The sequence below is a fragment of the Callorhinus ursinus genome, unplaced genomic scaffold (assembly GCF_003265705.2).
Source record: "Callorhinus ursinus isolate GAN/ISIS: 27379988/994484 unplaced genomic scaffold, GSC_fseal_2.0 scaffold3, whole genome shotgun sequence".
In the NCBI taxonomy this organism is placed as follows: Eukaryota; Metazoa; Chordata; class Mammalia; order Carnivora; family Otariidae; genus Callorhinus; species Callorhinus ursinus.
In genome coordinates this window covers 11,926,746-11,953,864 of record NW_027397065.1, presented here as the reverse complement: position 1 = coordinate 11,953,864, position 27,119 = coordinate 11,926,746, and the positions used below count along the sequence as shown (strand labels likewise).

Below are 27,119 nucleotides of genomic sequence, written 5' to 3'. Positions count from 1 at the left end.
GGCTTAAAACAAACCATATGTATTAGCTCTCAGTTGGGTAGGTCAGAAGTGTAGGCATGGCTCAACTGGATTCTCTGCTCAGAGTCTAACACTTAAGGCATCTCTCAGGCTGAGTTCTCATCTGAGGCTCTGCAGAAGAATCCACTTCCAAGCTCACTTGGGCTGTTGGTAGAATTCAGTTCCTTGTATTTGGAGGGCTGAAGCCCTTGCTTTTCTTGTTGGCTTTTCACTCCTAGCGGTCACTTTCCATGGTCCCTTCCATCTTTATATCCATCAATGGAGAATCTCCCTTCTGTCAAATCTGTCTCACACTTGAACTCTCTTTCTTCGGGAAGAGCTTAGCCCCTCTTAAGGGTTCATCTGATTAGGTCAGGCCCACCAAAGGTCATCCTTTCTTAAAGTCCACTGTGCCACGTAACAAAACCTAATCATGGGATGACCATTCCATTGTATTAATTCCCTTCACATACAAGGGGAGGGGATTATATTAACACGAAGTGGGAATCTTGGCATCTTAGAATTCTGCCTACTACAATCATCTGGACCCACTAGTTTCAATTTATTTTAAAATGGGGAAATTGTGCTTCAGCCAAACATAGGTGCATTGCCAAAGGTGATATAGACAATAAGTGGTAGAGCCAGGGCTGACACTCAGGTTTTCCAAGTTTGGCATCTTTACTGTTCCTAAAAACTAAGTTTTCTAGGAGAATAAATATCAAGGAGCAGATACAAATCACCTTAGACCTGATCTTCAGGTATTCTGGTAGCATAATCAGGGAGTATCCTCCATCCCAGCTAGGAGCTCTTTACTTCTAGGTTTCCAGTTCTTCACACTGTTTTCCTGTACTTTCAGCCCTTTCCCACTCTCCCAGCTAAGCCGCGATGTGGTGGGCAGAATAATAACCCCTCAAGGATGTTCCCCTCCTAATCCCTGGAACCTCTATTACACTACATGGCAAAGAGGCACTGAAGTAGCCCATGAGGTGAAGGTTGCTAATCAGCTGACCTTATAATAGGCGGATTGTGCTGGATTATCTGAGTGCGCCCGATATAATAGTAAATGTCCTTAAAAGTCTAAGGGGCCATCAGAGTGGCCACCACTTGCGCAGCTATGGCCCAAACCAGCACTGGGGACCTTCCTGGCCAGAAGGGAGAGCTGCTGAGACATCTGGAGGGCCTGAAGGTAGAGGTCCTCCAGGTGCAAGTCACCAGCATGATGGGCAGTGCAGGGTCCAAGGTCTCCAAGATCTGAGCTGTCTACAAGCCCCTCACCCTTGTTCTCACCATCATTCACCGGACTCAGAAAGAGAACCTCAGGAAGTTCTGCAGTCCAAGAAAGGGTGCACGCCCTGTACCAAGCACTAGGAGAAGCTAAAGACCAAGAAACAGCCCCAGAAGGAGCAGCTGTACAGCACCCAGTGTGGGGGCAGATGGAGTCAAGGCCAGAGCCCTGGCATTAACACAACAAACTGATGGGGAGCAGGGTGGGGTTAGAGGGTTGAGCTGCTACCCTGGCCTTGAAGATGGAGGAAGGTGGCCACAATCCAAGAAATGTGGGTAGCCTTTAGAAGCTGGAAAGAGCAAGGAAATGGATTCTCCCATAGAGCCTCCAGAAAAAAATACGGCCCTGCCCATATCTTGATTTTAGCCCAGTGACATGCATTTCTGACTTTTAGACTGCAGAACTATAAGTTAATAAATTTGTGTTGTTTAAGCCGCTAGGTTTATCCATCATAGCAGCAATAGGAACTCATACAGGTGCCTTCCAACCGCATTTTCCACACTTCTAAAATAATAGTACCTTTTAAAGCACAAGATCTGAGCTCCTAATTTGTTCCCTATTAACTTAATCCTACTTTTCTGTATGAATATGGCTACACAGTTTTGCATTCACTATGGAGACTAGGAGCGGTATAACAAAGCAAATATTTTTATCCAAATTGCCTTAGTTTTTATTCAGAAAACCTTGTCCAGGAATGAGTGGGTTTGTACCCATGCCTGTGTGCTCTTGGTTACTTTCCTGTTTAGGAGTCTGTATTCTTCACTGCTGAGTGCGGCACCAAGTCACGGTCAACTTGCTTTCTCCACAGAAGAATTTCACTTCTTCAGAACATTCATTCTATTCCTCAAAACATTTCACTCAATAAAGCGCCAGGGCAGAGGGTTTTAGCCCTACTCAGGTCACAGACCCTTTGAAAATCTGAAGATAGCTGTAGACTTTTTCCCCAGGGGAGGGGAGAAACAACAACAACACATAAACACACAAAAAAACCTTTTTCATGCCTTTTTTATTGCAATGGAAATAGAATTATTTTACAGAGACTATAAAGTTTCTCTATAAAGTCATATCTCTGTGGTTCACTACCTTCCTCTTGACATTAATGCCTATTTTCCTCAAACACCTGAGATAAATGCAAATTTTCCAAGTAAAAATAAAGTTTAGTTCAGCTCAGAAGTAAGCTTCTACAAGAAGGCTGATGTTTGGCTTTGATATTGAAATTATGGAGTGGTTTTTGACACAACAATAGGCTTGTTATTTTTGACATCTGTTTGACTATGACTTTTCAGTTGCATGGCAGTATGTGCTTAAAACATTGACTTGGCAAGAGAAAACAGTAGCAAACAGAATGGGAGCTGCCATGGCTTTATTAGGTGAAGGTTAAGCACAGAGGAATTTCTCCAGTTCTCCAAAGTCCTTGTTGAGTTCATATTCTTTTGTGCTGAGGAGATCATGTCTTAACACGTTTGCATCATTAATGCCTCATCATTAAAAAAAAAAAAATTAGATGTTCACAGTTCCGTGAGGTCACTGGAGACAGAATTCACTTTTTAAAAAGTTATCTAACGATTCCAGCTGTCTGTGGGTTTCTACCTGTAAACAAATGGAAAGATTTGTCACTCCTTGTTTCAGTTTCCAGAAGCATTTCTTCAGCCTTGGAATGTGTAGATAAATGCCCCCAACATGCCCTTCCAGCATGGCAGTAGAGCAAAAAGAATTGAAATAGGAAGATTTCGTTGGATAATTTGCAAAGAATAGCCATCAAGTAAAACAAACTATGAATGGACTCTTTCCTGTTGCTTTATTCTAATCATTGGATTTCCTTTGCTTCAGAAAAGCAGAGCTTGTATTTGAAAGTCAATCACATGTTTCAAGACAGGACCTCTGGAAAGCAAGTTAACGTCTATATTGCAGCAATGAACTTACTCTTAGACTCCCGTTTCTTGACAAAACCTCTTGAAATAGTGTGTCAGTCCTGGCTCTCAAGAGGTTGACAGCATTTGTAGAAATAGACACAATTTTTTCAGGATCCCTGGCAGAATCATTGACACTGGCTGACACCACTGCATGTTGAGATGAGGAGCATGTTTCTTCACCAAAGCAGCAGAACCAGATGTGTTGCCAAGCATCACAGATGCTCTATCGGAGCCCAGAGTGCCAAGATTTTTATTCTGCCTGAAGATTTATTTGGCAAAGAAATTCTTCACCATGTTAAAGGCATTGACTCTGCAGATTCTAAAAGAAGTTCACGACGGAGGAATTCTTCTTTGATTGTAAGAAGTTGCCAACAGGAGTTGGCTATGCAAATAGAGGTATCAATTTGTATCGTTACATGCAAAAGGGAGATATTAGAGAAATGTCAGAAATTCTGTAGTGTTGACATCAATTGATGAGAATACAACTTGAAGAAATATGTGGCTTCACCAAAATATTTCCAGTGACATGGGTTATTTTGCTTGGTGGTATGATGAACACAAAAAATATTTTAATACAAGTCTTTTTTTTTTCCCCTTGGGGAAAATCCAAAGCCAGGTAAAGTCCCGATCTTTAATAACCAAAATGTTTTTATATAAAAGAAAAGATCCACAATGTTTAATAGATTTTCAGGATAGGCAGCCTGAGCTACTCCCTTTAATGTTATTTGTTGCATGCTTCCATTGGCCAGAATCCTGCACTTCCTGTGTTCCATCACACTCCAGAATTAATAGAAAATCAATAGATATGAAAACCTCATGGTACTATTTTTTTCCTTTGAAATTTTCCAACTTAAGCTAGACTCAAAGTAAACAAAGATGTATGGCTATAACCATGTTAGCAGGGTGTGTTTTCTCAGATTCCTATCAAGAGCAAACTATGCTAGAGGTCTAAACCTGGCAGTGACAATATTACTTGTCTCCTTACCTTTGGTAACAGATTGTTCTCTGTTCAAAATATTCCTCGCTGCCTACCAATCTCAGGCATGGCCGTGTAACTCACTCTGGCTGACCCATACCACTTCCCAGCCAAAAGCTCAAGAGCTATCCTTGACTCTGCCATATCTCTTTTCCTTCTAAAACATAGCGGTAACTATCCACATTGGAGATCCTTCTTTAGCTTGAGTTCTAGAATAAAGATAATGTGGAGCCAACCCAGAAGGGCACGTAATATGAACAAAAAATAAACCCAACCTTGTTTTTAGGAGCCTTTATGATTTTGAGATCTTTGTTGCTGCAACATAATTTAGTCCAGGCTGATGGATACAGCATTCATCCCATATTACTCTGTGTGAATCAATGTGAATCAATTATAATTTGAAATAAAATAGGAGCTTTTAAATAAAACTAATCAGGGTCTCAGAAAGGAAAATCTAAAATACTTTTTTCTTCCTAAAAGCACAGATCTATCTGCAGCCCTCGAGGCCCAATCTCAGATACAGGTTGAACCATTTTGCTATGAGGGCTCTCTCAATGAAAAAATGATTTATTTTTCCCATAAGCTTAGAGTGAGGACAAGACACTGGGTAGACAAAGATAAATATGGGCCTTTCAGGAGTTACTGCCTGGTGGGACCCTTGATTATGTAAACTAACAATTATAATATGGTGAGAAAAATGTTACAATAAAGTTAAAAAGAGTTTGGGAAAAACAGAAAGATGACCGTCTTCATAGAATTGGCAGCAAATTTGCACAGAGGAGGCAGCGTTTAGTTTAGGTCTTGAGGGATGAATGAGAACGTACAAGGAAGTGTGATTTGTAAAGTCAAGGAGGGTGTGGTACAGTGGGAGCATAGTGTGGAGGACAATGACACTGGGAAAGGTAAATTTACGGTTGTGAAGGCTTTAGCCATCATCTAAGGAATCTGAATTATCTTCAAGCAATGAGGAATCAGAGGCAGTTCTAAAATAGGAAATTGTCATGATGACATTTGTGCTTTAAGAAGAAAACTCTGGCAAGAGGCAGGTGATAGAATAAGAAGGAAATGAGACTTTAAGTAGAGAAATATGCTAGGAGGTGCCATGGTTGCCCCAACAAGAAATAATGGCAGCCTGGGCTAAAACAGCAATCATGATAATAAGAAATAAATCTGAGAGATAGTTTTAATAGTAAATGTAATAAGATTATTGAAACAATTTATGTTGTATAGAATAAGGGAAGACTATAAGATGCCTCGTTGAGATATCCTTATATTTGTGTAGCACTTCACATGTTTCAAAGTACCTCCCCTTTCGTACCTTAATTTAATGTTCGCAATAACTCTGCGTATTGGCTTATCAGGTATCATTCCCACGCTTCAGTATCAGCAAGATTAACTTGGCTAGTGGGGAAGTAGCTAAGATTAGAAACCAGATAATGTGACTAAAATAGAAAAGTAGTTGAGCCTAAAAACAAGTTAACTTATCTAAGAAGAAGCTAAGTCTAGGAATTAGGTAACTTGCCTAATGATGAAGAAACTGAGATCAGAAAACAAACCCTCTCATTAACTTTCCTTCCTGGTCATGTTGTAGCAAAGCCTGTTGACCCACCTAGCGATGACACCTAGGTCACTTGGTATGCAATTTTGCATAGTTATCACCCGTTCCGGTCAGTATAGACAGAGAGTGTCGTCTGTGCCTACCCATCCCTCTCCTCCCTGGGCACTAGGTCTTGAGAGAGAGCATTTGGAAAAATGATGGCAACAGGTCAATATTCAGTGCCTTTTCCCCATTCAGTGTGCTTTTACTAAGTAAACACAGATCCAATGTGGAAGCAAGAAGTATCCATGTAAAAGGAGGCAGAATATTTTTGATACCTCACGAGTTGGTTCAGAGGGAAAGGCATATAGTAACCATGCTGATTCTGGCTTTGATCTAAGAGTCTTAAGGAAAATATGATGCAGGAGGATCATAGGTGAGTCGAGAAGCCCCTTCTCTTGTCACTATTTTTTAAAAATGAAAAGACTGGGGGTGCCTGGGTGGTTCAGTTGTTAAGCGTCTGCCTTTGGCTCCAGGTCATGGTCCCAGGGTCCTGGGATCGAGTCCCGCATCGGGCTCCCTGCTCAGCGGGAGACCTGCTTCTCCCTCTCTCACTCCCCCTGCTTGTGTTCCCTCTCTAGCTGTGTCTCTCTCTGTCAAATAAATAAAATCTTTAAATAAATAAAGGAATGAGTGAATGAACGAATGAAATGAAAAGACTAAAACCTCTGAGACATAAAGTAACTCACTCAAAGTCACAAAAGAAGTGAAACAGCCAAACTCCAAACTTTAGTCTGCCTCCAAAGTCCATTTTTTGTATAACAGTCTCCCCGTACATCCCCCCCCCCAAAAAAAAACACACTTAGTGATCTAAAGCAATAATTTACCATTCCTTATTATTCAGTGCGTTGATGGGCTCACCTGGGCAGTTCCTACTTGAATCTCTTTTGTGGGTCTAGCCAGATGTCTGGGGTTTTGGTCCCCTAAGGGTGGACGTGGACTGGACATTCAAGATGGCTCAGTCAGAAGACTGGAGGTTGTTGCTGGCTTCTCATAACATGGCAGCTCAGTTCTGAGAGGGAGAAGCGATCCAAAGTGAGTGTTTCAAGAGACCAAGCAGAACTGCAAGGCTTCTTATGACATAGCCTTGGAAGTCCCAGAATGCCCCTTCTGTCATGTTCTTTTGGTCAAGCAAGTCACAAAGACCAGCACAGATTCCAGGAGAGGATGAATTCAGTTCTACCTCTTAATCAGGAGTGTCAGGGTCCTATTGCATAAGAATCTAAGGGAAGGGAGATATGCGGCCATCTTTGGAAAATAAAATCAGCCACCATGTCTAAAGAGGAAAAGCGTCTATAGATGTCCTGTAGCATTAAGGAATATGAACCCGGTTGCCTAACTGGAGAATATCTTTTTATCTAAGGTTTATCAGCACATAGTGCTTGATTAGGTTATCTCAAAAATTAAACAAGCATAGCACCTTCAAATTGCCAAGTATATCCAAATCTTATCCTATATATGTTTATTTCACTTTTTGTTTTTGATTTAAAAGTTGAGAAGCAACAAAGGACCAACTGAATTGTCATTCTCTACTTCACTAAAACTTCAAAGTGCTACCTAAATCTCCCTTCTTCTGCTTTATCCATAGATAAGGATGCAGTCCAGAAATTCCACCATCTAGCTGAACTCTCTATTGAAGCTAGTTGGTGGGTAGAAAGGAGTCATAAAAAATCCTTTTTAAATTCCTCTTCAAACTAGAATGGGCATCCATTGTCCCCCACCAATGAAGGAGGACAAGACGCCGCTGTCCCGTGTCCTAGAAGTCAGGCTGCACTTGCTCTGAGTGGCTGTCAGAAAGTCAGGCGAGAAAAGGAGATGGCAGAATACTTCCTTCTTAAAACATAGGGGTTTCTCCTTTTTAGAAAATGTAATTTGAAATTGCCAACAGTTCACATCTGGTATTTTACTAATTTGTTCAAGGACGTTTCTCAGAGAATTTAAAAGATCACTAATATCTCTAAGACTTTGGATGTACAAACTCTAAGTAGCTCGGTCAACACTCTTTTCCAGGATCGCTAGAGCTAACGTTTTTCTGCTGGAGTGAGGAAGCATTATGTGGATATTAAAATCAATATTCTGCACCTTATGCACATATATGCTATTTCCCGGTTCCGGTATCTTGACCATGTATTCTGATCAGCAATGATTGGGGAATGGGGACAGCATCTGTATTCTCTGCAATTACATACTAAAATATTTTGGAGACGTACAGGGCAGCATAATAAACGAATATACAGCTGTTGCAGCCTGATAATGTAAGATTTTATTGATTATCCAACAGAGTAACCACCCTGGGTATTAGGCTTGCTCGTCACAACCTTCAGTGCCTGGGGTAGTTGAACAAGTTCTTTTTTTCCACTGAGCTGACCTCAAAGTCACATAGTTTCTGAATCAAGGTCCTCAGATTTCATACCTTGGCAATTTCTTTCCTTTCTAATGGGGTATATTAGAGAAAATGTGTCACCTTTTGCACCATGTAATACCAAATCAGATCAGAATTCATGCACAATTATGTCAGTGGAAATCTAATAGTACAGGCTAGCTTATCTCTAGATAACACATGGAAAAATAAACTTCCACAACTGACAGATTTACTTGATTTTTTTTCAGATAGGTTATTTGTAAGCAGTCGAGCTAAAGAATATAACTGGATTATTTTTCATACTATAAAAAAAAAAAGACTCTCAACCGTAAAATGGTTGCTAAGTATTCAAGCTCTGTCACTCTGCCTCCCCCCACCCCTTTTTCTTTGAAAGAGTTCCTGGATAATGAATGCAAAGAAAGAACAAAAAAAATTTTTTTTTACATTAGCTATATTTATTAAGAGAACTAACAACTTTAGGAAAACAAAATTTACATAAGACACTTATGTAGAAATAACATTCGTTGATAGTTAATGGCATTTAAGTAACACAGGTTAGGTGGTAGTCTACCTGGGAATGATATTAGGCTGCCTAAAAAGCATTCATCTGTGTTTCTCTTTTATAATCAGAAAAAGTCAAAGCCCATCACTAATCTGAAGTCATCTTGAAACCAATTAAAATAATTTAAGATAAGTTGTACTGCAAATGTGCTTTTTAAGTGTTTTAGACTTAGGATGTCTTAGGGATGTTGTAACCCCTTTTTTAATGTTACTATTTATATATAACTACCATGTGTATAGTATTACACCTTTAATGCACTGTATTAGCTGTCACTTGAAATTAAGTGCAAGCATGTTCTTTTTTGGCCTTCAGTTTCTCCTATATTAAACGTTTAAATAATGGTAACAGTAGTAAAAGGGTGGATAGCTTTCCCAATGGAAACTCACTTCTGCATCTGGTTGGGTTGTGTTCGGGTTTCTACACGAAAGATATCGTAATATCAGAATCTCTCAGTGTTTACACACCTGGTATCCAGAACTCTACCTGATGTCTTTTCTTAGGAAATTAATGGAACCAAAGCTTATGGTAGGCATGTTTGATAGATAGACCTTGTCTGTAGAGATCTGGTGATAATTCCATCAAAATTTGTCCCTAGTTGATCATATATCTATGCATTTTTATATCTTTGTGGTTTTCTTCACCAACTCTGAGCTTGCTTCAGTGCCTTCATTAGAAGGTCAGGTTCTGAGGATTTAGTAATTCACCTTGAAAATGTACTATAAGTTAAATGTATCAAGCATGAGTTTTCTCCATTCAGCATGAATTTTATAGCGTTAAAAAAAGGCAAACCTATAGCTAAAATCTTGATACTTGTTTTTCATTTATATGAAGTAAATAGATGCTTACTGATTTTGGGCTTTGGTTTTTTGTTTGTTTCCATAAGTCATGTTTGTTTTTTATTTTATAATGATATTTTACAGACTTTTCTCCATGATGATAAAATTGTGCTTTTCCAAACATACAAAACAATTAGTTTTAATACAAGAGACTATCCAGATGGGAGCTACTTGGAAGGGTTATAGCTTCTACTAAAACAATTGATATGAGAATTAAAATTCCTTGTATTTATGTCTAAATATTTTTCCCCCAATTTAAATCATAATGATAGGACTTCCTGTGTGAATCTTTTCCCATAACAAGTAAAAGTAATATGCTAGAAAGAGATCAGTTTTTATTTTATAAGGGTTGACCAGTGTTATCACCTGTAAGTGTGTTTGCATCTAGTTGCACACTCATAGCACAGAAATGAGGGGGGAAATATTCTGATTAAGAAAAAAAGAACCAAGATATGGTATTTTTCTCATATTCAGGATGAATGATTCATTCAATTAATTCATTTGTTCACATAGTCATGCATGCATGCATGTAATAAATATTTGTGTACCTATGACAAATGTCTGTTCTTGCATCCTATGTGGACACATTTTAAGAAAATAGTGAGATTTCTTTTCCTTCCTTCACCATCAATCCCAGACATGCTCTACATCTGTTGCCTCCATTTACTCCCCTCTGTTGTTCAATCTTAATTCTTCCCTTCGTGGCTTCCATTTATAACACTGTACTAAACTTGTTCCCTGAAGACATTAATAACCTCACTGGATCTTCCACCTTCTCAGTGAATTTAGCTCAGTGCTATCTTAACCACCATTTAATATCTTCTTCCGTCTCCCTGTGCACTTGGGTTTTTGTTTTTGTTTTTTTTTACTCTAACACTTGAGTTTTCATCTTTTGTCTCCAGTGTTTGGGTATCTCCCAATTTTGTTCTTTCTTAAAGAACTAATCTATGCCCACAATTTTAACTATCCCTTAGTGAGAATAACTCCAAAATCTTCACTTTCATGCAACGAGTTATTATGTACTTGTAATGTTCAAAGCACTGTGCTATGTGCTCTGAAGGGTACAAAGAGAAATGAGACCTAATTCCTCTACTCAAGGCGCTAAACCTTTGTGGCTATGCCTTTTGTCCCAAGTCTGTTGTGTCTTTCCACCCTTTTGGACATTGTAAGTTGTCTCAACATAAGCCCAAACTCCGTATATTTCGATCTGAACTTGTATTCTTCCTCTCAAAATAGCTTCCTTGTGTAGCTAATGGATTTCTACCAGCAGCACAGTATTTTACTCACGAAGGTGCAAAAACTCAAACCATCTTTTGGTGGTTCTCTCTAATCTGTAATAAAAATTCCATAGATTGGGCAGGTGTACTATTCCTTACTTTGTACCTTCCTCTTAGATTCTTGATATGCTCTGCCTTGCTATCTACATGAAAGGCCCTTTCTGCTTATTTAAGACCCATTTACCCTTTAAAACGCAGCTGGAATCTGCTCCCCTCCCTGCATCCTGTCAATTAACTCTTTAGCCAATAGTGAACTGTACTTCAAAATATATAATCATGTATTTGTTCTCCTCAGTTGATATTCATCTATTTTTTCCCTTCCATTTTCTTTTTATTGGAATTACACACCCTGTGCTGAGCACCTCACATGCATCATCTCATTTCTTGTTCATGACAACCCTATCAAATAGGTTCTATTCATCTGTGCTAGGCTAAGCGACTTGTCCAAAGGCACAGATAAAGACTGAAGCTAGAACTCACTTCTATCTAGACTACAAAGCTCATGATTTAAACCATTGTGCCACATTCTTATGACATTTACATATTAATTATTAATTCGTGATCTTATTCCATTTTAATGTATCCTGTCTCCACAAAAACATTATAAACTCTAGTGACAAAAACTGAGGAGTATAACACATATTATGCACAATGGTATACAAATAGTGAGCATTTGGTTAAATACTCAGTGAAGAGAAAGCTACATGTGTATGGGTGGAAAACAGCAATTCTGGTATCACAGTCCCATAACTACTCCAACTAACCATGTTGTATACTGGGTAGTACTTAGTAAAAGAAACGTGATTGTCATATCATCTTCACTTTGCCAATATCTTTCTGATCCCTTGTCTAACATTTACACCTCCCATATGGAAACAGAATTGGATCTACCTATGCCAGTATAATAGAAAAAGGAGCTTTCTGTTCCCAGTGCATAGAATTTTTTCCTATCCCCATTCACTGTTGTCTGAGACCCAGTCATTGCCTGTGGTGCCTTAGATGATGCAGAGTTGAGTGCGGGCCCCGTCATCACAGAGCTCCAGTGAGTTCCCATCAGTCACTCTCCTTTCCATTCCTAAAATCACCACTTGATTTCAAGTCCCCCGTACCTCAAATGAACCACCTTCCAGCCACACTCAGCTATAACACATTCTTATGAATGCCTCCGAAAAACCCTTTAGATTTCTTGAAGCAGGGTAGCATAATGGTTAAGAGTATTGGTTCTGGAACCAGGTCTTTGTGTGATGTTAGGCAAAGTACTTCACCTCTATCCCTCTGTTTCTTCATCTGTAAAATGGGGTAGTGATAGTTCCTGCCTTATAAGGATTAAATGAATAATAAGAATAAATATGTATAAAGCTTAGAGTGATGTCTATATCACAGAACACATTTGATAAGTATAATATTATTAGAGTGGTATTGTCATTATTGTTAGCAGCAGCAGCAGAGACATTGATCAGTCATGGGCACCCAGGAAGGTTGTCATGTTATTAAACGGAACAGAGTCTGAGTAGGGATAGATTTTAGAGGGGAAGAAATTGCTTCTGTTCTAACATGTTGAGTTTGAAACGTCACCAGGCCATCAAATGAGGTATTCCAGTAGACACTAGGAATATAAATCTGGAATTCAAAGAAGAGGTTATGGCCAGAGAGTTAAATTTGAACAGTACTAATTAGAGATAAAAGTAATTACTGAAACGGAGGCTGTTGAGAGTGTGGGGAAAGGGGCCAAGGACAGCTCTGTGGAGAATGCCTCTATTTAAGGGGCAAGACAGGATGAAGAACAGAGCATATGGCTGAGAAGGAATCATAAGAGTGGTAGGAGGGGAATCAGAAGGGTTGCTGTTATGGGAACCAAGAGTTTTGAGAGACGTAACACTAGAATAAATATGGCAAATGCTCATGGAAGATGAGAACTGAGGAAAACAGTCATGAACATTGATGATTCGATCAGTCATGACCCTGGTGTTTGTAGTTTCCCTAGAGTGGTGACAGCAGAAAGCACAGGGCACATCAGCGGCAGCTTGCAAGGACTGCCCTTCAGAATGGTCTGACTCTGGAAGGGGAGGGGAGGAAGGACAGGAACTTAGGGCATTGGCAGGAACTTGGGATTTGTTTTCGTCATGGGAAGTTCACACTATTTTAGAAGGAACAAGTAGGGGAAGTTGGGTTTACAGAGCTAGAAGAGTGCTAGAAGGTCTCAAAGGAGACAGGGCGGGTAGAAGAGCACAAGAGAAGGGATGGAATCCCATGGTGAGATTCAGGGAGGAAAGGTGGGTGTTGAGGAGGCATATGTGGCTTCTTTCTTTCAGCGAAGTTGGAGAAATGGTCACCTGTTGTGAGTTGAAAGTTAGGGTAGGAGACTGTGGAGAAAGGAGGCAGTTTGAAAGAGCACTTGAAAGGAATGTGATAGTCAGTCAACCCCAGAATGACCAGATGGTCAAGTTAATGGTGAAGGCTCAGCTGGGGCTACATGACAGAGCATGAGTATGTAACAACAAAAGCACAACAGTTCACAGCTCAACAACTGTGATTTGTACACAAACAGGATAATACAGAAAGGACATAGGACACATTGCAAAGAAAGGTGACAAGTGAAGCTAGAATTGAGTTGATGGGCTGGGGGAATGGCGGTATGTTGGAAGGAGGAAGCCTCTTAATCAGCGGGATAAGAAAGGCTGGCCCACCAGATGAAGATGTAAATGACAGAACTAGACTGTTGCATTACTCTAGGTACATTACATTCCCTCCCCTCTGTCTTTCCTTTCCTTTCCTTTCCTTCCTTCCTCCCTTTTTTCCTTTCTTCTTTCCTTCCTTTTCTTTCTTTTTCTTTTTCTTTCTTTCTCTTTCTTTCTTTCTTTCTTTCTTTCTTTCTCTCTCTCTCTCTCTCTCTCTCTCTCTCTCTCTCTCTCTCCCTCCCTCCCCCTCTCTCTCCTCATTTTGTTTATAATAGAAAACTCTTCCCGGATAATAAAAAAGCATATATTCTTAAAGTAAATGTACTGGGACACTTCTGAAGGCATCAATCAAACTGTTTGGTAAGGAGAGTGGAATTTTGTTCTCCATCTTCTTTAACTTTTCACCTTTGCTTTAGACGAAGTCTGCTTGAAAAGAAGAAAGAAAAAAAAAAGATGTCAAAAAGAGTTGTAAATTATAGAATGACATCTACCATGCAGTTCTTCTGTCACTCTCACTAATATTGCTTAGCATTCTGAGTTTTAAAAATAACGCAGTTATTGAGATTTAAAACTCTGTGGATGCAGAATACATTTTTGAAAATAAGACTTTTTACTATGCATAGCCAATTATAGTCCACTGAGAAAATGATGTATTTTTCCAATACATTTTTATTATGTACTTAACTGACGGACCTTCCCAGCTTCTTCATAGACATTCCACTCCATCAGCCACTGTACATAATATACTTCTTAGGAATCTACTTAAATTTGTATTTACCTGTGAGGCTAGATTGGCTCCAGAGGACACAGTCCTTTTTTCCTTGAGTAAATTATACATATTTTAGAAAACTATCTAAAAACATATTTACCTCATATGGAATTCTGGTCTCAAGGGTAATTAAGACCAGTTTTTAAAAAGCATAGCCAATGCACTTTAACTCTCTCAGGTAAATAAGATATATTTTATAATCATCTAAGAACGATTTCTCTCTTCCTTTCCTTCTCTTTCCCTTCTCCTGTAACTATCACCATGCCTCTTTTATACACATATTTAGTAATTATTTCAATGTTTCCTCAGATACTGCTTTTCCTCTCAGGGGCCAGCACACCATTTATGCTCTCCTTCCGTTCCATGCACTGGCAACTCTACACAGAAGAGGCACAGCCTACCCTACATATAATTTCTAGGAGAGAAGTTACTTTTAAGATCCAGATTCTTCATATACAACTTCTTTGGTTTTCACATTTTAAGAAGAAGTTCCAATGTTGGGGCATTTACCCATAGAGCAAGAGTAGAATTTAGAATTTCTTTTGCTAAGAGATGCCTAATAGAATGAACACTGTATTTTTTAAAAGACTGTATTCATTTATTTGAGAGAGAGAGAGAGAGCGCAAGAGAGGGAGGGTCAGAGGGAGAAGCAGGCTCCCCGCTGAGCAGGAAGCCCGATTCGGGACTTGATCCCTGGATTCTGGGATCATGACCCGGGCCAAAGGCAGCCATTTAACTGACTGAGCCACCCAGGCGCCCATGAACACTGTATTTTGAGCTTGTCTTAAACATGGAAGGAATATCTGAAAGGAAATAGGCAATAACATCCTGGTAATTATTTGCAAAAGCCACTATATACCACAGTCCTTATGAAAGCCAAAGACATAAATGAAACTTCCTAGAAAAAAAAAAAATGCTTTCTCATTTAGCTCTTCTGTACTTCTGAAACATCCTTTACACACTGATTTCTTTGCACAGATTGAATAATGAAAATGCTCAGCCCATTCTTCCTTTGTCCTGTAAGAATATTGCAATAGTTCCCCCAGGAAGAAAGCAGTAGAAAATCCATGTGACAGTAATTGTTAAGCGGTTTGTGCTGACCACGTGAGAGTAAAACTAAAAACTTGGGGGAAAGGTATTTCCTAGAAACTGTAAGATGAATGTAACAAATAGAATAATGCCTGGTTTGTTTCTCCTCCTCTTTGCCTCTGAGGAATAATCCTTTACGTTTTGAGAGACTGGCTTCTGAAGTTGTTGTGGATAAATGTTACCACTGTATGCACTCTTCCACTGGGAGGTCAAGATTTCTACTGGTCTCTTTCTCGTCGGCGTAATTGGGACCTGAGGGTTCATCCAGCCTGTCGAAGGTCGTGCAAGCCTCTGAACCAGATCCTCTAGGTTTAGGGCTCATACAACCCTCCCTATTAAAATATTTGCAGTGATTGCTAAGCTTCAAGACATGGATGAGGGCTTTCTGTTGGGCTGGTGGCCTAAATCCTAATCAGCTTTCCTGTCAGATTAGTCTTACAACTCGGGTGACCACGAGTCCTGGTTTGCCCAGCAGAGTCCCGGTGTACGGCTGTTATCCTGCTGTGACTAGTAATACCCCAGTTTTGCTTTCACAAGTGTCTTGCTTTGGATGAGAAAGGATATGCTCTCTCTCCTTACATAGAGTTCTTTAGATGTGTTGGTACTTTTTATGTTCACGAGGGGTTACTTTTCCTTTTTTGCTACTTAGGTAAATTTGAGGAGATGAAAAAAAGACACTGGTTTGCATCAAGAAACTCTAGGAACCATATTAAAACATAGGTTCCTCAGCTCCACCTCAAGAAATTCCTATTCAGTAAGAATGGGGTGGTTCGCAGGAATTTTTTTTTTTTTCCCTAGGTGATTCTTAGGCACTCTGGAGTTTGAGAACTTTGGTGTCAAGCACCGGCAAACTCAGCCTGGCTATTTGACCCCTAAACTCTGAACGCAGTGCATGCAAGGGGACATAACTACTCGAAGGTACTCAGATGAACATAAGGTTAAGCTGCTCAGCTGCAGTCCGGCTGGGTAATGCTGACGGGCTAGAACAGCCACTGTCCCCCAAGCTTGGTACCTTGTCGTGCCTGAAACTCAGGTGGTGGTTTTGGAGGAAATTTCATCGGGAAACTTCTTTCCTGAGTCTCTCTGGCCAAGTGCACAGACACTGCTTCAGCCAGGTAAATTAACTGACATACCCACGGATGCTATTTTAAATATTTTGCAAGGTGAGTGGTGAGTATGGATTGAATCATGGTTTGTTTCTGGGAGGTGGATCCTAGAACAAAAGGCAAATCATGAAGCAAGGCAGCCCCTCCACCCTCCGTTCCTTCACAGGCATTGTGCTGTGCGCAGTCAAGGACACATGCCATTCAGCGGTGGCTCTGCTTTGCTGACACTCCCAAAGTCATTCTTCGCTTTCGCAGCTGTCAGGGCTCTGCACACATTATGCATTCCTTCTGGGCACCTGATGCTCACGTTCCACCGAGCAGGCGAAGCAGGCACCTATACAAAAGGAAGCAAGGACTCTCGGCCTCCCAAAGATTGGGGGCTGTGGGCCTCGCACTTATTAACCGACTGCCGTTTCCATTCCCCGGATCACTTTTATTAGGCTTTCAAGGGCACCTGCATTTGAGGGGGTCTCAAAATGTTTTCTCGTCACTCTCATCTTTGCCCCCTCCTCCCACCCCACCTTGCCCCTTCTCCTGTACACTATCTTGCATGCCTGGGCTCTGTAGCAGGAAATTAAACTGTGATTTGGTATGCTAAATTACCTGAACTAAAAACTATAATTTGCAATATTATTAAGTCATCACTGTCACGGATTTCAATTTCTTTCTGTTTAAACCTCTAACTCATAGCATCGCTCTTTTCGCTTATTACTGAAAGGAGAAAAGGAGAGAGAAAAGCCCTTGGTTGCAGTACCGACTGATCATATCTGTCAGGAAAGTTAAAATAGTATGCTTCCAAGTGGTTACTTCAGCCCAGCCAGTTTTTAGTTAAAAACTCCACGTCACTTTCACTGTGTGCTTGTTCATGCGTGAGTGTACATGGGAAAGATGTGGGGCTCCTTGGGGGCTCCGGACAGTTTGGGTCAGTTGCAGGAATTGGAAATTCCCATATTTCTATGTCCCAGGAAACCTTGACCGGGTTTCAGTCCTGGATGATGAGGACTTTTTCTTTCTGCACTGCTATCTCCAGTCCTTTTGGCAACACCTGGATATTTTCCGTTAGCTGGGCAACATTGGGTGTCTTCATGGCAGCCAGGACCCCAGTCTCCTTCTTCTGCCATATTCTCTGTGTTGCTGCTTTGAATTAGGCATGAATATTTTCTGTGAGAGTGGATCAGTCAGGAGAGGCTAGGTGTTGCTGCAGTAATGAATCCAAATCTGGGTAGCTTACAATCACAGGCTTTATTGCTTGTTTATAATCTTTGTCCACCTTGGCACACAGGGAGCTTTGCTCCGTGGCTTTGCCATCAGCCTCACCTTGGGCCCTAGGCTGACAGAGCAGCCGCTATTTGGAATATTGCCAGTTACCAGTTCTCTGAAGGAGAAAGATGGCAAAACATGCACTGACTCTTAAAGCTTTCTCCTGGAAGCGACACAGACCACTTGTGGTCACCTTTCATTGGCCAAAGCAAATCACTTCAAATGGCTGGAAAAGTGCAATCCTACTGCAGGCCCAAAAGAGAGAGCCAGAATATTTGTGAATGGCCTTAATGATTACTACAAGCATCTAGGAGGTTCATGAGCTTAAAATAATGAAGAAAGAGAATGACCATTAAAAAGTTTGCCTACCCAAACAATGTAAGCTGAACCATTAAGAATTTAGTGCTTCCGCCCTGCACTTCAGTAACATTACAAAAGCAAGGTGCAGACCTTGGCAACTATTAAGAAACAGCAATGTTGAGATCTGATCATGGGGTCCTGTCGCTGGTGTCTCCCTCTCTGACAGCCTGGGCAGGGACTGGAGCACAAGGTGGGATGTTCTCTGTAATACATCGGCAATGAGCTCGGGAACAAGGTGACTGGACTAGGTGGTCTACTCTTTTTTTTATTATTATGTTATGTTAATCACCATACATTACATCATTAGTTTTTGATGTAGTGTTCCATGATTCATTGTTTGCGTGTAACACCCAGTGCTCCATTCAGTAGGTGCCCTCTTTAATACCCATCACCAGGCTAACCCATTCCCCCACCCTCCTCCCCTCTAGAACCCTCAGTTTGTTTCTCAGAGTCCATAGTCTCTCATGGTTCGTCTCCCCCTCCAATTCCCCCCCCTTCATTTTTCCCTTCCTGCTATCTTCTTTTTTTTTTTTTTTAACATATAATGTATTATTTGTTTCAGAGGTACAGGTCTGTGATTCAGCAGTCTTATACAATTCACAGTGCTCTAGGTGGTCTACTCTTTCTGTTCTTCTCTCATTCACCAAGTCTCCACTGAAGATCTAGATTTTACCAGGTGATGGTGCCGTTAGAGTAATGGTTTACTCAGGCTCCAAAGTCAGACTTCCTTAATCTAGATCCCAGCTCCATCATTACTAGCTAAAAGACCTTGGATAGGGGTGCTTGGCTGGCTCAGTCATTGGAGCATGCCATTCTTGATTTTGAGTTGTGAGTTCAAGCCCCACGTTGGGTGTAGAGAGTACTTAAAAATAAAATATTAAAAAAAATACATTTTTTTAAAAACACCTTGGATGACCTTGGATAAATTGCTTCACCTCTCTATGGCCCCAGTTTCTTCATCTACATAATGGATATGATAATAGTATTTACTTCATAGCATGGATAAAATATATTTATAGCTCTTGGCCCAAGGCTCCATAAATGTTGTCCCTAAGACGAGATCACTTAAAATTTTTATATTTATTTTAATATAATATTTAAAGATTCTGAAAATTGTGGAAACTAGCTCTTTGTCCATTGCTTTGATAAAATAAATATTCCTCATTCTTCAAAATCAGGTTTCAAGGTACATCTTAAGTGCTAGGAGGTGCCAACAAAAAAGACACCCCTATGGGTGTCTTTTGACCAGTCATCCACAGTAAATGCTTCTGTCATTCAAATTTTTTTTCTTTAGTCACCTTGATCATAAGTTGGACTAGCAAAGAATTATATAGGCTGGTGAGGATTCGGAATTTCTTTCAAGGTTGATCTAAGTATTTAAATATGATGCGCATAACCTAATAAGACACGGATGTTCAGAATCAAATGTAATCCTAGGTCATGACAGAAGTCAAGGACAAGAACATTGTGGGGCCACAATTATAGCAGAAGCATGAAGGATACCTGTACTTCTTGACCTTGTAGAGTCAGCTCATTGTGCAGCCTTCAGATTGTGTTGAGTGCTCTTGAATAGGCTGGCCAGTCCACTAACGGTTAGTCTACTGTGAACAGTCAAGGTAACAGCATCACTTCTCGTATTTACTTTGCTGATAACAGTGCTTGAGAAATAGAAGTGCAAGGGAATGTTAACTATATTTTCCATGATATTACAAGCTATTAATAGAAGGAATGAAAGTCACAGAATAACAGCTTGCCCCACATAAATTTTATTTCCCGTCAAAGATTTGAATCAACAACGCAGAACTAAATTTCTTAGGGCATGGGGCTAAGGAGGTCAGGCAGTCATGGGTTTTGTCGTGTAGCCACAAAGGATATTCCTGCCCCTTCTAACCGTGTCGGAATGTCCCCTGGCAAAATAGGAAGCCAAATTAAAAAATTGGCAGGGAGCCATGTACATTCAGAACTGCTCTGAGGAATCTTGTCAAAGGACTTCTGTCTTGACAATGTTTCAGTAGTTCCAAACCCACCAAACCCTGCTTTTCAGCAAGCACTAAGTCCTAACTATATATGCAGTTGTGTCATGTGTTTAGCTGGTCTGGAAAATGCTTTCCTCTGCAAGATAAACAAGGAAACTGGCTCTAATACTTCATACACCTTTAGGAGATCTAGAACATAGAATAAAATCCACATCAGTTACATGAATCTAATCATCTGGGTCAAAATTATCTAGTTTTTCAGTAGCATCAGATCTGCTTTATAGCTTCCAAAGCTCAATTTATTACAGAATAATTATCCCAATTCATTAGTATTAAAGACTACTAAACAACCAATCAGAAGACCTGTATTCTAGATCTGCCTCTGGTGCTGTCTTGAGCAACTGATTTTACCTCTCTTGACCTAATATATAAAATGGGTTATTTGGACTAGAGCAGAGGTTAGCAAACAACAGTCCACGCGCCACATCCAGCCTACTGCCTGTTTTTGTAAATAAAGTTTTATTGGAACACAACTACATCCATTCGTGTATTTAGTATCTGTGACTGTTTTCATGCTACAACAGCAGAGTAGTTACAGCAGAGACCATATGGCCTGGAAAGATGAAAATATTTACTCTACAGCCCTTTACAGAAAAATTTACTAACTCCTAGGTTGGAAGATATCTATATTCCTCTCTTTCCTTGTCTGCAAAGTGGAAATAAAAATAGTACCTCAGAAGATGATAAGACTCAAATGATAGTTCTTAATACAGTTCCTTTTTAGTAAACGTTCACTAACATAATTATATCAGTGCTAATTAAGTGGTGAGTATAATTACTCTCAGAATTCTAGCACTTTCCCATTGCAGAAGAAATAGCGCCTGCTGCAGTGATCTGAGGAAGATACTACATGGAAAGGAAAGAATGGCAACTGAGGCCTGTGACTCTTGGACAGCTAGACTAACAAAACCCAACAGAGTCAAAGACAGGCCATAGGCGAACTATATTTCTAGCCTAAAGGGTGCTAGAAACACACATTATGTAAATATTTACTTGACACTTAAGCCAACCTTGGAAGGCTACGATTAAGACTAGCCAAGAGAGGAGTTGAAGGTATTCCAGGGCAAGGGGAGCTGAATGCCAAAGAGGCATGAGGAGCAGTGAGTAGAAAAATCTGGTTGGAACGAAATATTCTGATACAAGAATTTTGAGTGACAGAGCTAGGAAGGTTGGTTGGGGCCAGCTTGTAGAGTTTTGAGCACCGGAGCAAGGAATGTGGAAAGGTTTTTTTATGTGCGTTGAGATCCACTGAAGGTCTCGGAACCTGAAAGAATTAGTATTTCTAGAATAGTGTATCTTAAAGGTGTAGAATGCATTAGAGGACAAAGAAATAGGAAATCAACTTCATTTTATAGAGATCAAAGACAGTTTTGTCTGCATTGTTGTCATAATTATAAGAATGTTTTATATTTGTTGTTTCTGTTTGTTCTTATATTCCTTTTCTGAAACTTCACTTAAACCTTTACACAGTGTGTTCAAAATGAAGTTGTAGCTAATGCACAAATGTAAAAATGAATTCATATTTTTTCTTAAAAAATGCTACTTAAGCATTTTACATGTACTTCAAAAAAAAACATTGGCAATGTTTTCAATTTATTCAACAATACTAAAGGCCTACTGTGTAAAAGATAGGGGAAAATGAGTAAAACATGGGTTCTGTCTTCAGTCTAGGAGGGAAATAAGTGACATAAAAAATTAATACAGTGCCATAAGTGATTTGAGTATTCAAAAGGAGCAAGGGGCAGGAAGGGCTCTCAAAGTGTTGTAGACACTGTTAATTGTCTACCCAATATCCATGTCCCATTTTTCCTCTGATAGTAGTAGACTGATTATATGTATAACAGCAAAGAATCTGGCTAAATATTCATTTTCTAAGGTTTCATTACAGCTGTGCATGGCTTCCTATAATATAGTTCTGACTAAAGATCTGGAAGAGAACTTTGCTGGAGATTTCTAGAAAACCTTTTTACTGTCTTGATAAATGTCAGATACTGCTGGCTCCATTCTTCTTCTTTCCATCTAGTCTTGAATCTGGATGCAATGCCTAGGGCTAGGGCAGCCATCCTACCACCATGAGGCAATAAAAAGAGGATGATGGAATGAAGAGATAGAAAGTTCTCGGGGCCCCGATGATATCATTGAACATATGGAACAACATTTGTAACCACTGACTTCTGCACTTCCTATTATATGAGGAAAATTAGTTCTATGACCTAACTACTCTTAGTTGAATATTCTGTTGCAGATAGCTGAATGCTAGAAGATTCACTGAGAAAAGTTGATTCTGTGTTTATTCACTTCTACAACTATTTATTTCTTCAACTCTTGTATTTCCTCAACAAGTATTTTGAAGCACCTACAGGCACTGTGCTAGAGGCTAGGATTACAAAGAGAATGATTCTACCCTTAATTCCCCTGTGCAAGAATGCCTGGTAATTCTGTTGAAGATACTCAGGTGGAGAACAACAGAAGGCCTCTTTTTTCTCCATCTCTATCTTTCATATCACTCTAAGTGCTGTCTTTACCCTGTAAAAGAAACAAAAAGAGCGCCTGGGTGGTTCAGTTGGTTAAGCATCTGCCTTCGGCTCAGGTCATGATCCCGGGTTCCTGGGATCAAGTCCCGCATCAGGCTCCCTGTGGGGAGCCTGCTTCTCCCTGTCCCTCTGCCTGCCGCTCCCCTCCCCCTGCTTGTGTGCGTGTTCTCTCTCTCTCTCTCTCTCTGTCAAATAAACAAAATCTTTAAAAAAAAAAAAAAGACACAAAGTGAAATAAGGCTGGAAGATATATATATATATATATATATGAAACACATGCCTTCTCCACATTCCCTCAGAAGAAATAGAAATGACCACGTTGTAAGAAGAGGTCAAGAAAGCTAGTACAAATCCTTTATTCCACCTCATATCTTGGCCCAAAGAGCACTCTCTGAGCTCTAGCATGGCTATGGGTTCTTCATCTAGAACATTGTAACAGACCCATTTGGAAAAACGTTAGTTCACATGTGGGTATACTACTCCCCAAAAGAAAGATGGTCATTAAGTGAATCCTCAAACCCAAGGCCCTAAACCCCCTCTTGAGCCTTGCCTTGCTCGGGATTGTACAAAAAGAAATCCACAAGCATGAGACATGGCTGGAGAACGTTTTTACTCTACACAGGTGGCAATATATCACAGGAATGCTCTGGAGTCTTCCTTCTCGTCTCGTTTTTCACCATCTTAAAAGCAAAGGTTATCTGACAGGAAATGCTTTGTGTTCAGTCTCTCCTTTTGAGACTGTATTTTGGGAAATGAGCTGAGCATAGTATCAAATGGTGTTATATCTCTGAATATAATCCAATCAAGAATTAGCTTTTGATAAGAAAACCTAATTGCTTCAGAAAGGATCATGTGGCTAAGATGCTATAGGGATAAGGCTGGTCACAGACTAGTGTGCCATTTACCAAAACTACTAGGATAAACTCAACTCATCCTTCTTGCCAACACACCAGTGTCTCCTTCTGCCTTCCTCGTTGCTGCTAATGCCGTTATAACTGCCCTGTCACCGCAGCGGCTCAGGACCCTGAGTCCCACCAACATACATTGCTTCCTTCTCTCTGCCGTCTCCGGACTCCTCTCCTCCCAGATCATGTCACTGCCACTGCCTTAAGTCAGGCCGTCATGACCTCTTGCTGGAACTAGCAATGGCCTACCAACTAGTCTTCTCAACCCCAAGCTCTTGAACCCAACCCCCATCCGCTTCCTGTGGCCTCTAGTGTGTAAGTTCCATGGAGCAGGGACCTCGTTTGTTTGCCTTGTTCACCACTGCATTCCTAGCATGGAATACAGTGCCTAGCACATGGTTAGTTCTCAGTAAATAGTCTTTGGATGAATGCATCCTACAGAACAGTGCTGAGCTGATTTTCATCCCCTGCTGAGCCTTACTGTCTCCTCCTTTCCCATGCTATAAAGTCCGGCCCTCCATAGGGTGGCATTCAGGAGCCCCAGCACTTGGGTCACAGTCTGACATTCTTGTATTCATCCCTCGACATTCTGTCATCTACTCTCCGTCCGAACCAAACCAGGTGACATTACTTTTCCAAGACGGGATCTTTGTGCCTCCTTCCAGTGTCTGAGCCTTTGCTCCCTCTCCCTGTGGACTCCCTGAAAGCCCTGGAGGCCATCCCTGCCAATCCAAGTCCTAAATCCTACCTCTCCCTGGAGAACTTTCCTTTGTGAAGGCTTTTCTAAAAATAATAATAAACATGTCAGTTTTTTTGGAGAGCTTACTCTGTGCTAGCTCACATTTCCTTCTCACAAAAACCCTAGGAGGCCGATGTATTTATCCCCAGTCTAAAGATAGCAACACTGAAACTCAGAGCATTTTTAAGGATTTGCCTGAGTTTGCACAGCACGGGCAGGGTAGGATTTGAATCCAGTGCTAAAGCCTCTCCCTTAATCCTGCCTGCTGTTATCCTGTCATCCACTATAATTGCTCCTTGTGCATTTTGGAGGCACAGAACCTATAAACTGGCAGCCAAGGAGATGAACCAGCTATGGACAGGATTTGAAAAGTATTTTCAAAAATTAGAAGATCAGAAATTTTGGATTTTGAACTTCTCTTGAAAATGAGGAAGTTCTGGCAACACTGGGTGGGGGTTCCCACATGGACATGATCCAGGGGAGCTAGGTCATAAGATGCCCCTCCACATGGGAGTTGGACTCTCACCTAGTCTGGCCAAGGCAGGCATTTGAGTTTGTGTCCCTGGTAGCATCTTGTTGGCACCTGTCATCAAGCATTTTTAAATGCTCCCTTAACTCATTCCACCTTTTGGAGGCTACAAGCTTTCCCCTTTATTTCTGTCTGCTTTACTCTGTTTTCTCTCTCTAACATGAAATCAGTGCTTGGCATGTTGTGTACCCTCAATTATCTTTTTATTAAATTGAATATAGGTAAGTTTGCAGGTTTGCTAATAAGCCCAACTTTGAAGACTTCTCTAAATACAGCTTTTTGGGATACAAATGTAGTGATCCAAAGGGGCACCTGTACCCCAATGATTGTAGCATCAATGTCCACAATAGCCAAGTTATGGAAAGAGCTGAGATGTCCATCAACAGATGAATGGATAAAGAAGATGTGGTATAGATATTCAATGGAATATTAGTCATCAGAAATGATGAATACTTACCATTTACATTGACGTGGATGAAAATGAAGGGTATATTGAGTGAAAGAAGTCAATCAGAGAGAAACAATTACCATATGGTTTTACTCATGTGGAATATAAGAAACAGTGCAGAAGATCATAGGGAAGGGGAGGGAAAACTGAATGGGAAGCCATCAGAGAGTGAAAAAAACCGTGAGAGACTCTTAACTCTAGGAAACAAACTGAGGGTTATGAAAAGGGATGTGGGTGGGGGGATGGGGTAACTGGGTGATGGGCATTAAGGAAGGCACGTGATGTGATGAGCACTGGGTGTTAATACACAACTGGATGAATTACTGAACTCTACATCTGAAACGAATGATGTACTATATGTTGGCTAATTGAATCTAAATTTTAAAAAAAATACAGCTTTTGGGTTAATTTTAGTATAGCCAACTCTCACTTCGTCCCATTTGTAGAAAAGTAGTAGGAGTGAAAAACCACTGAATAATCTCTGAGGTTTTTTGTTTGTTTGTCTATCTGTTTTTTACATCGCATTACCTTGATGTTTCCATTAGATTCTCATTAGATATTTGCTTCTGGTTATGCTCATTGGTAGATCATGAAATCATTTTGCTTTCCCTGGGAAGTCATCCCTACTTCCACCAGTTAACCATGTCCTCCCCTTTGCATGCCTCTAGTGTAGAATTTCTCTGATAGAATCCTAAGGATTGTTTACTAGCCTGTTCTCTTCCTGGCAGGGATTGAGTATTATTCATCTTCTTACCTCTAGTGCTCAGCACACTGCCTGGCGTATAATAGGTGTTCAGTACAGTTTCATTGACTGAATTATCGCCTGAAGTACATGCACAATAGATAGATGATCTTAATTGAAGTTTCTTAAGTCTGACATGAAGAGACATTGGCACGACTTCCTCAAGTTAATCAATGGTATTGATAATTTAATATAGTATTTTCCTTTATACTTCCTTCCAGTTAAAAATTTTAACAGGACTTTCTTAAACACCAAAGGGATATGTTGTTGTGGAGTTCTTGGTAAAATCAAGAGGCTTCAGAAATTGCTTATTCTTTCTTCTTTTGAAGCGGTTTTAACAGGCAGTAATTGGGTTCATTAGCTTGTGCTTCTGTCTCCCACGGCCTTCGGGGGCCAGCCCCGAGACCCCGTGGAGGGCCTGTATGTTTGATCTGTCAGCAGCTACAGTTCCTGGCCCTGCTCTGACTTCATTGACCAAAACAAATGACAGCATGGTACTCCATTTTCTTAATGTCACCAGGCCCAAGAAATTAAAAACCAGTACTGGACACTAATAAAAAAATATATAATAAAAAATAATAAAAAAAAACGAGTATTGGACACTAATAAAAAAAAAAAGACATACCTTCTCTTTTCTGCTGTTGGGCTAGAGTAGAAGTGTTCCAGAGTCGTAGCTTTTCCCTTTCCAGGGGTTTCATTCTGATATTTTACTGCCTTAATGACACTCAAAATTTTGCCTTGAACTCCGCAGCTTATGTGATGTCATTTAAACATTCTAGAAATAAAATAAGGGTTAACATTGATGGAATATTGCTGTGTGGGCCAAGCCCTAGGACGAGCATCCTAATTGGATCATTATATCTGATCCTTATGAGAACCCTAAGGAATGGGTATTTCTATTAACCCAGATCTTGCATTTGAGGAAACTGAGGCTTAAGTGGGTTAAAGAACTCAGACAGAGTCTCACCTGGTAAAACCACAGTGTGGAATTCCAGTTCAAGCCATTGCAAGCATTTACTCTTCTGCTCTCCCAGCAGTCTTTTCTCACAGGCAGCTTTGCAGAAATTCCCCAACCAGAAAATGCTGGTGGCTCTCACTAGAGGAAGTTCCTAACTGGGT

General features: G+C 40.4%; 1 protein-coding gene across 19 annotated transcripts in view; it reads left to right on the top strand.

Moving 5' to 3' along the window:
• Nucleotides 1-27,119, top strand: part of MCTP1 (multiple C2 and transmembrane domain containing 1) — a 504,318-nt gene that overhangs the window by 436,103 nt on the left and 41,096 nt on the right. The window lies entirely within an intron of this gene.